The sequence below is a fragment of the Lissotriton vulgaris genome, chromosome 10, assembly GCF_964263255.1.
Source record: "Lissotriton vulgaris chromosome 10, aLisVul1.2, whole genome shotgun sequence".
Classification (NCBI taxonomy): domain Eukaryota; kingdom Metazoa; phylum Chordata; class Amphibia; order Caudata; family Salamandridae; genus Lissotriton; species Lissotriton vulgaris.
Window position 1 is genome coordinate 963,761,713 of NC_141698.1, and position 6,000 is coordinate 963,767,712.

General features: G+C 46.0%; 1 protein-coding gene across 2 annotated transcripts in view; it reads right to left on the minus strand.

Annotated features, from left to right (window-relative positions):
• DGKB (diacylglycerol kinase beta) overlaps window positions 1–3,075 on the minus strand; it is a 1,765,597-nt gene extending 1,762,522 nt beyond the window's left edge. For both annotated transcript variants that reach the window (XM_086941963.1, XM_086941961.1), the window contains exon 1: window positions 2,934–3,075. The gene's annotated coding sequence lies outside the window, so the exon portion shown is untranslated. The remainder of the gene's footprint in view (window positions 1–2,933) is intronic.
• Between the last annotated feature and the right edge of the window lie 2,925 nt (window positions 3,076–6,000).

Consider the following 6,000-nt stretch of genomic DNA (forward strand, 5'->3'; position numbering starts at 1 on the left):
TGCAATGTAAGTATTTGAGATCAACAAGCTCTGATAGTGGTTAGCATATTGTACAACTCATGGCAGTAGTGCGTGGACTCCCATATGGTTCATAGGAAATTAATAGGAAAGCTAGGAACTCTTCAGATAGTATGCACATAGTTTATGTAGCAAGTGTTTATGTTTCATGTGATTTGCACTGTCCAGACTGGGAACAGAACACTCTGTAGGCGCAACCCTCTGAGGTGAAGCAGTAGTGTCATGGGCATTAATGCAAACAATGGAAATCCACTTCTACTCCTTGTTGAGTGATATAAGGCAGCACCAAATAGGATGAGTAATTTCCCACGTTGCTGGGCATTGGTACCACTGCACCTGCTGCACAAATGATAGCAACATCCACTGACGACTCTGACAAAGATACATGGCTAGTTAGAAGCTGACAGCTTCTGGCCTTCTACAGGATTCTGGGGATAGGAGTGATAGCAATGTTTTCAGGGTGTTTCCGCATGGTAAATCGACAGGAGGGGGTCCTCGTTCATGCGGAACGGCTCTTCTGGGGAATGGACATCGTAAAGGGGATAATTCTCACCCCATAATGGCAAACTTAAAACAATCTGAGTTATTTGTGGGTAAGCTCACCAACATGTGCAATGTCTTTGCCATGTAGCAGAGGAAGGACATTTCTCTGCCTTTGGTCTAGATGTGTATGGAGGCCTCATTCTGTCCTGGTGACCCATGGGCGCAGGTGTAGCCTAGTACGCCAGGTGCAGTGACGACAGTACTCAGCAGACTGAGAGGCCCACTGGACCGTAAATATATCTGTTTTACTATCAAAGGAGAGGGTGGCCCCCCTCTTCCCTGCTTGTGCAGCGCCTCAGCTTCTCGACAGCCTATGAGCATATATCCAGGGCCGGCTTTAGTGCTGGTGGCACCCGGTGCGACAATCATTTTTGGCACCCCCATGACCTCCTCCTCGGATTCTATCACTACCACTGGGCAAAAGCGTCCCGTATCTCTCCATTTGTAAATTATTGCTAAACACAGCGCATCCCCTGAGGTCAGCGCCCAGTGCGGCCGCACCAGTCGCACTGCCCTAAAGCCTGCCCTGAGCATAGGTTTATGTTTAAAACTCTTAACCCCTCAATCATCACTGGTCGTCTAGAGTGTTGATCCCTATTTTGGACTTGATCTTAAATATGAGTACTCTATAGGTACTATCAGTGATCAAATCAACATGATTTCCTGTTCCTAAAATAAAGTTGTAACTTCACTCACTTTGTCGGGTCACCAACTCTTCCGGTGCTGATTTATATTGTTTGTTGAGTGAGAAGAACCTAACTTGTGGATGCTGGAGCACTGTACTGAGGGAAAATAAAATTATTCAGGTCATTCACCTAATAAAAAGCAAAGCCTCACGTGCAACCGAAGAAGGTATAAAGGCAGGAACCCCTGAAAAGTAAGTCCTGCAGCCACATTTAAAGGCGACTGTTATTTAATAATCTGAGGAACAATCTTGGGGCATAAAAGAAGGACTTGAAAAGTGAATTACAGATTGTTCTGTTCAATTTAGTGCGCAGCCTGGCGGGCCCCATTCGAAATAGACCTAAATCAGACACTAGACTCGGGCGACAAAGCAAATGTTTGCTGATCTAACCTCATTGTGCTCGTCCCGACCTGGACTTAACGTGTTGTGTTGTATCACTTTCTTGACGCATGTTCACCTCATTGGGGCTTTAGAAAGAACACAGTGCCAGAACTGCCAAATGCACGTAAAATACTTTAAATGAATAACCCCAAACGCGCAGTAAGCAACGACCCACTGTTTGCTGCAAAGCAGCGACTGAGCACAAATGTGGCCGCTCATTATGCAGAGGGAGAGGTGTCTTTTATCCAAGCGTGCCGCTTCATTCGCTACTGTAACTTAGAATGACACGACCACCTACCCTTGTTAGCATCGCCGACTGCGCTTACCTTCTGACACTGCATTTGAGCACAGAAAGCATTTTTTTTTACTTTGCTTTCTCGCTGGTGCGAAAAAAGAAACATCACGTCAAGTGCATTCATTTGAAGTTTGATGCATTTCCACTTCTCTCTGCCGAGCATTCCCCTAATGGCCCGCCGCCTCTCTCTGGAGAAGCAGGCAGCCGTCGGCGTCAGAAGACTGTCATGTGAACAGTGTACAGCTGCAACACCGGCCGCTCACTGTCTCCTTTGAAAAACGATGCATGCCACAGTCCAGAACTGCCATACCCATGCGCAGAAAAAGTTGAATGGTACCAGATCTCGAGGTACATGGTGTTACCCCGTTACAGAGCCAGCCAGAAGAAAGCAAAATGTCACTCGATATTACAGTAAGCAATATTTAAGCATGCTTGTCATGTGACCATTCATATACACCCATAAAAGAAGGCGGCAGGGTCTTAATGTACAGCACCTCCCACCTCCTTTCAAGAAATGGCTAGGAGCACGCCTTAGGCACAAACTGGTGGAAAATCTTTCACTCGAACATGCAAACCCCAATGGGTCTTTATCGAGACTGTTCATTCTTCCACGGACACACATTTTATCTGCATGTTGCAATGACAGCTGGCAAACCAACGCTCGCCGGGTTCTCAGAAACAGCAGTAAACACCATTTTCATTCATTTTCTCCCTGCAAATCGCCAATCTGTCAGTCGTGGTTCGACAACGTAACAAGCAGTGGCTTGTGAGAAGACAGGAGGGCTGCTGGGCCAGGGCGAGCAGAAGCCCACAGTACCTGTTGTTAATGTCTGCCACCTATGCACGCAGCCCCACGGGAGGCGATGCGCGCTCGGCGCATACAGACAGGTATTGGCGCACTGGGCTAGCGCTGGACACCCTGACTCGCGCACTGCCGCTGACATGAGCTGCAATGTATCTGTTGCAAGAACACTCATTCCGAGCACAGGGTCTCCCAGGTGCCCCTCTCACCTGAAGTTGGCAGGGCCTGCGCTGCTCCCCGACAGTGCGTGGCGTTGACCCTCACTCCCCCTGGAGCTAAGCCCGTCCTTGCAGATGCAGCCGGCGCAACCCGCGCCTCCTGAGCCGGGCGAGGATCCGCTGTGTTTGTGTCAGTGTCTCCCCCTCCCTCCCCCATCACTCGCCAGCACTGGCTGACGTCACGGCTGCGCTCTGCTGCTTCTTCCCTTTGCCTGGCTCCTCGGAGCATCGGCCGGCAGAGGTATCCCTCGGCCTCCGGCTCTGCCTACCGGAGACGCACCTGCAGTGCGGTGCGCCTCTGGCCACCCCCGAGGCGCACCCCGGCCCGGCGGCGTGACTGCATCCACCGCATGCTGTTCACAGGGAGAATCTCGTCGTCTAGTCCCCGTAGGTTAAACCCATCAACAAGGGAACTCAGCCCTGGCCAGCGGAGGGACACGTCGCCTTTCGTGGGAACTCCAGTGCAGAGACTAGGTTGAAAATACACCTACTAGGTAAATGCGACGTATATGGTTGATTTTGAAGCAGAAGGCGTGGATCATCTGATTTGAACTAGTGATTCAGATCTAACAAAGCACTTTTTATGAATAGTTAGAAAATGACATCGAAGAGTATAGTTGCACGCGAAAGCCAACACAGTCGGTATATTCCGAGAGGGGCGGCCAGACTGGGCGTTTTCTGCCTTTTTCAGCCCCAAAGAGATCTGTGCTGTTGAATGGTACTGTTAACACATTACCTTTAATTTGTACCACAGGTGGTACAGAACGTTAGTTTGGTAGGCGCTCTGAAGAAGTTAATTTCACGCCCTGCACTAACTCATGGCTTTTCTTCTACTGAAGCGTCAAACGTGTTTCACATTAAGGATCGAGGTCGGTACAGGAATTGGAAAACCTTTTCTCAATGAACTCATAAATTATGCGTCAAGGTATGCAGAGGAAAGGGTGTGGAGTCTATAGGGGCGCAGCTTGCACAGAAGATTCTGACGTTCAATTTCTGCATTGTAAAAAAACAAACAAATCGGCGACAAAGACATTGACAACAAGGACAAATCTGTCAGTAAATATGTTTGAGCTTACTTGATCGGTCACAAAAAGGCTGCATTTTATACTATCTAACAGGGTTAAGACACCTGCTGCACATAGGGTCGAACTGGGACAGAAAATAGGTCCAGGTATAAAAATTAGAGTGACCCTATTAGTGATTTAGAAAGCTAAAAATGTAGCACATGCTTGCAAATTGTTGCAGTTTTGAACTTGTAAAGACACACTGTCTTTATGAAAAACTACCTTGCCGCAGGCAATATTTTTTTCAATATCAGGCTTTTTTTAGAGGAGAAAAATAAATAGACACATTGTGATTTCATAAAGAGAGCAGGGTTCAATATAAGAACGCATTACACAGTTTTGTGCAAAAAGTGCCAGCATATCAAAGTGCAACTTTCCCCATCCCACTAAACCAGGGGGTAACCCATTCACATGTCCTACCAATTAAAGTGCATTCTGTGCAAAGTGAGTTTTGTGCATATAAAGTCGATGTGCAAAAGTGCAAACTTTTTCTTAATACTTTTCATTTACCATTGGTCCAGCTCCTATACTACCTCTTCTGTACTTCGGCGCTTTCAAAAAAGTAAACCAGCTTTAGATTGGTCGGCTCCCATGTGCTCCCAATAATGCCATATGGTATGAAACTTAATCACACACACCAACCCTATTTTTGTACGCTTCTTCAAATTTCAATATCAAGGAAATAAACAGAAGGAGCCGGCCCAGCAAACCATAAACAAGCTCACAAACAGCCAAAAAAGTCCCAAAAACTAACCTACCAGACCAGTCCATTAGGCACTGCCTGATTGCTCTTTGGGCGGGATTGGATAGCCGTATCGTCCATCAGGCATTTTCCCAAGAGGCTGGAAGGGCGGGGGCTGGTTTTGCAGAAGTAGGCAACATTATTTTTGTTACTAGGGGCTGGTTTTACAGCGTTGCTGCAATATCTCCCCCTGTGACAAAAGCAGCAGTGCTTCACACTTGCACCCCATTCCTCCCCGCGGGGAGGTGGCTGGTCCTCCAAAACTGTCAGGGCTGCTTTGGGTTCCCTGTCCGGCCCTGCCTTTAGGCCAGTCCGACCCTGGCTGCAGAGCTCTTTGTGTGCCCAGCAATTATGAAGTGTTTATAATAGTAGTAAGATATTTTGGTGGTTAATGCAGTTCTGTGAGACTTCAGTCTTATGTCCAGATACAGTTTTGACTCGCAACGTAGTTCAAAGGGTTAATGTGCCTGTTGCAAAGGAAATTGTGTAACATGCAGATAGCCAATTTGTATTTTATGGAAACAGGTAGGTGGACTGCTACTTTTGACATTGAAATCATTTTGTCACTTCCAGTTCAAAATTTACAATTCATTTAATTTAGCCCATTGGTAATTTATTTACCAGCATCAAGGAGTTACATGCAAACTGCAAGTCATAGGTTTAGATCCTTATAGATTTGTTTTTGTAATCTGATGTTATTCAGAGATTGCAAAGAAGAGTTCCTTTGAGAAGTAATACAGTCATTTTAGTACAGACAACCCAAATCATTGTCATACGTTTTATATCTAGACTTTGTTTCTCTTGACCATTCCCTCTTACAATATAATGTCTACTAGTATGAACAATAAGTGATTCTTTCACCTTATGACCCTCGTTATCTCAGGTAACAATTCCGGTAAATTATTTTACACACTTGTATGATTCATTGTGTCTGTGTGTGATGTCAAGTACTCTGACACCCTACACTGGAATTAGTAGTGCTATAAAAGAATTACACAAAATTAGTAGGTGTCATTTAAATCATTGTTTGTATAATTGCTCATACACACAGAATCATATGGCGTTTTTCCAATGCATGCATATATGATACGGCGGAGGGGGGGGGGGGGGGGGGGAGGTTGAATAAAGTGAAAAAACGGCATCAAAGTAATTGTTTATCTAAAGTAGTTGTAAAGGAACAAGGTATGTACCTTTGTTTCCTTCCATTGCATTAGTATCTAGGTGTTAGGATTGAGATGTCCCCCAGCCAGGT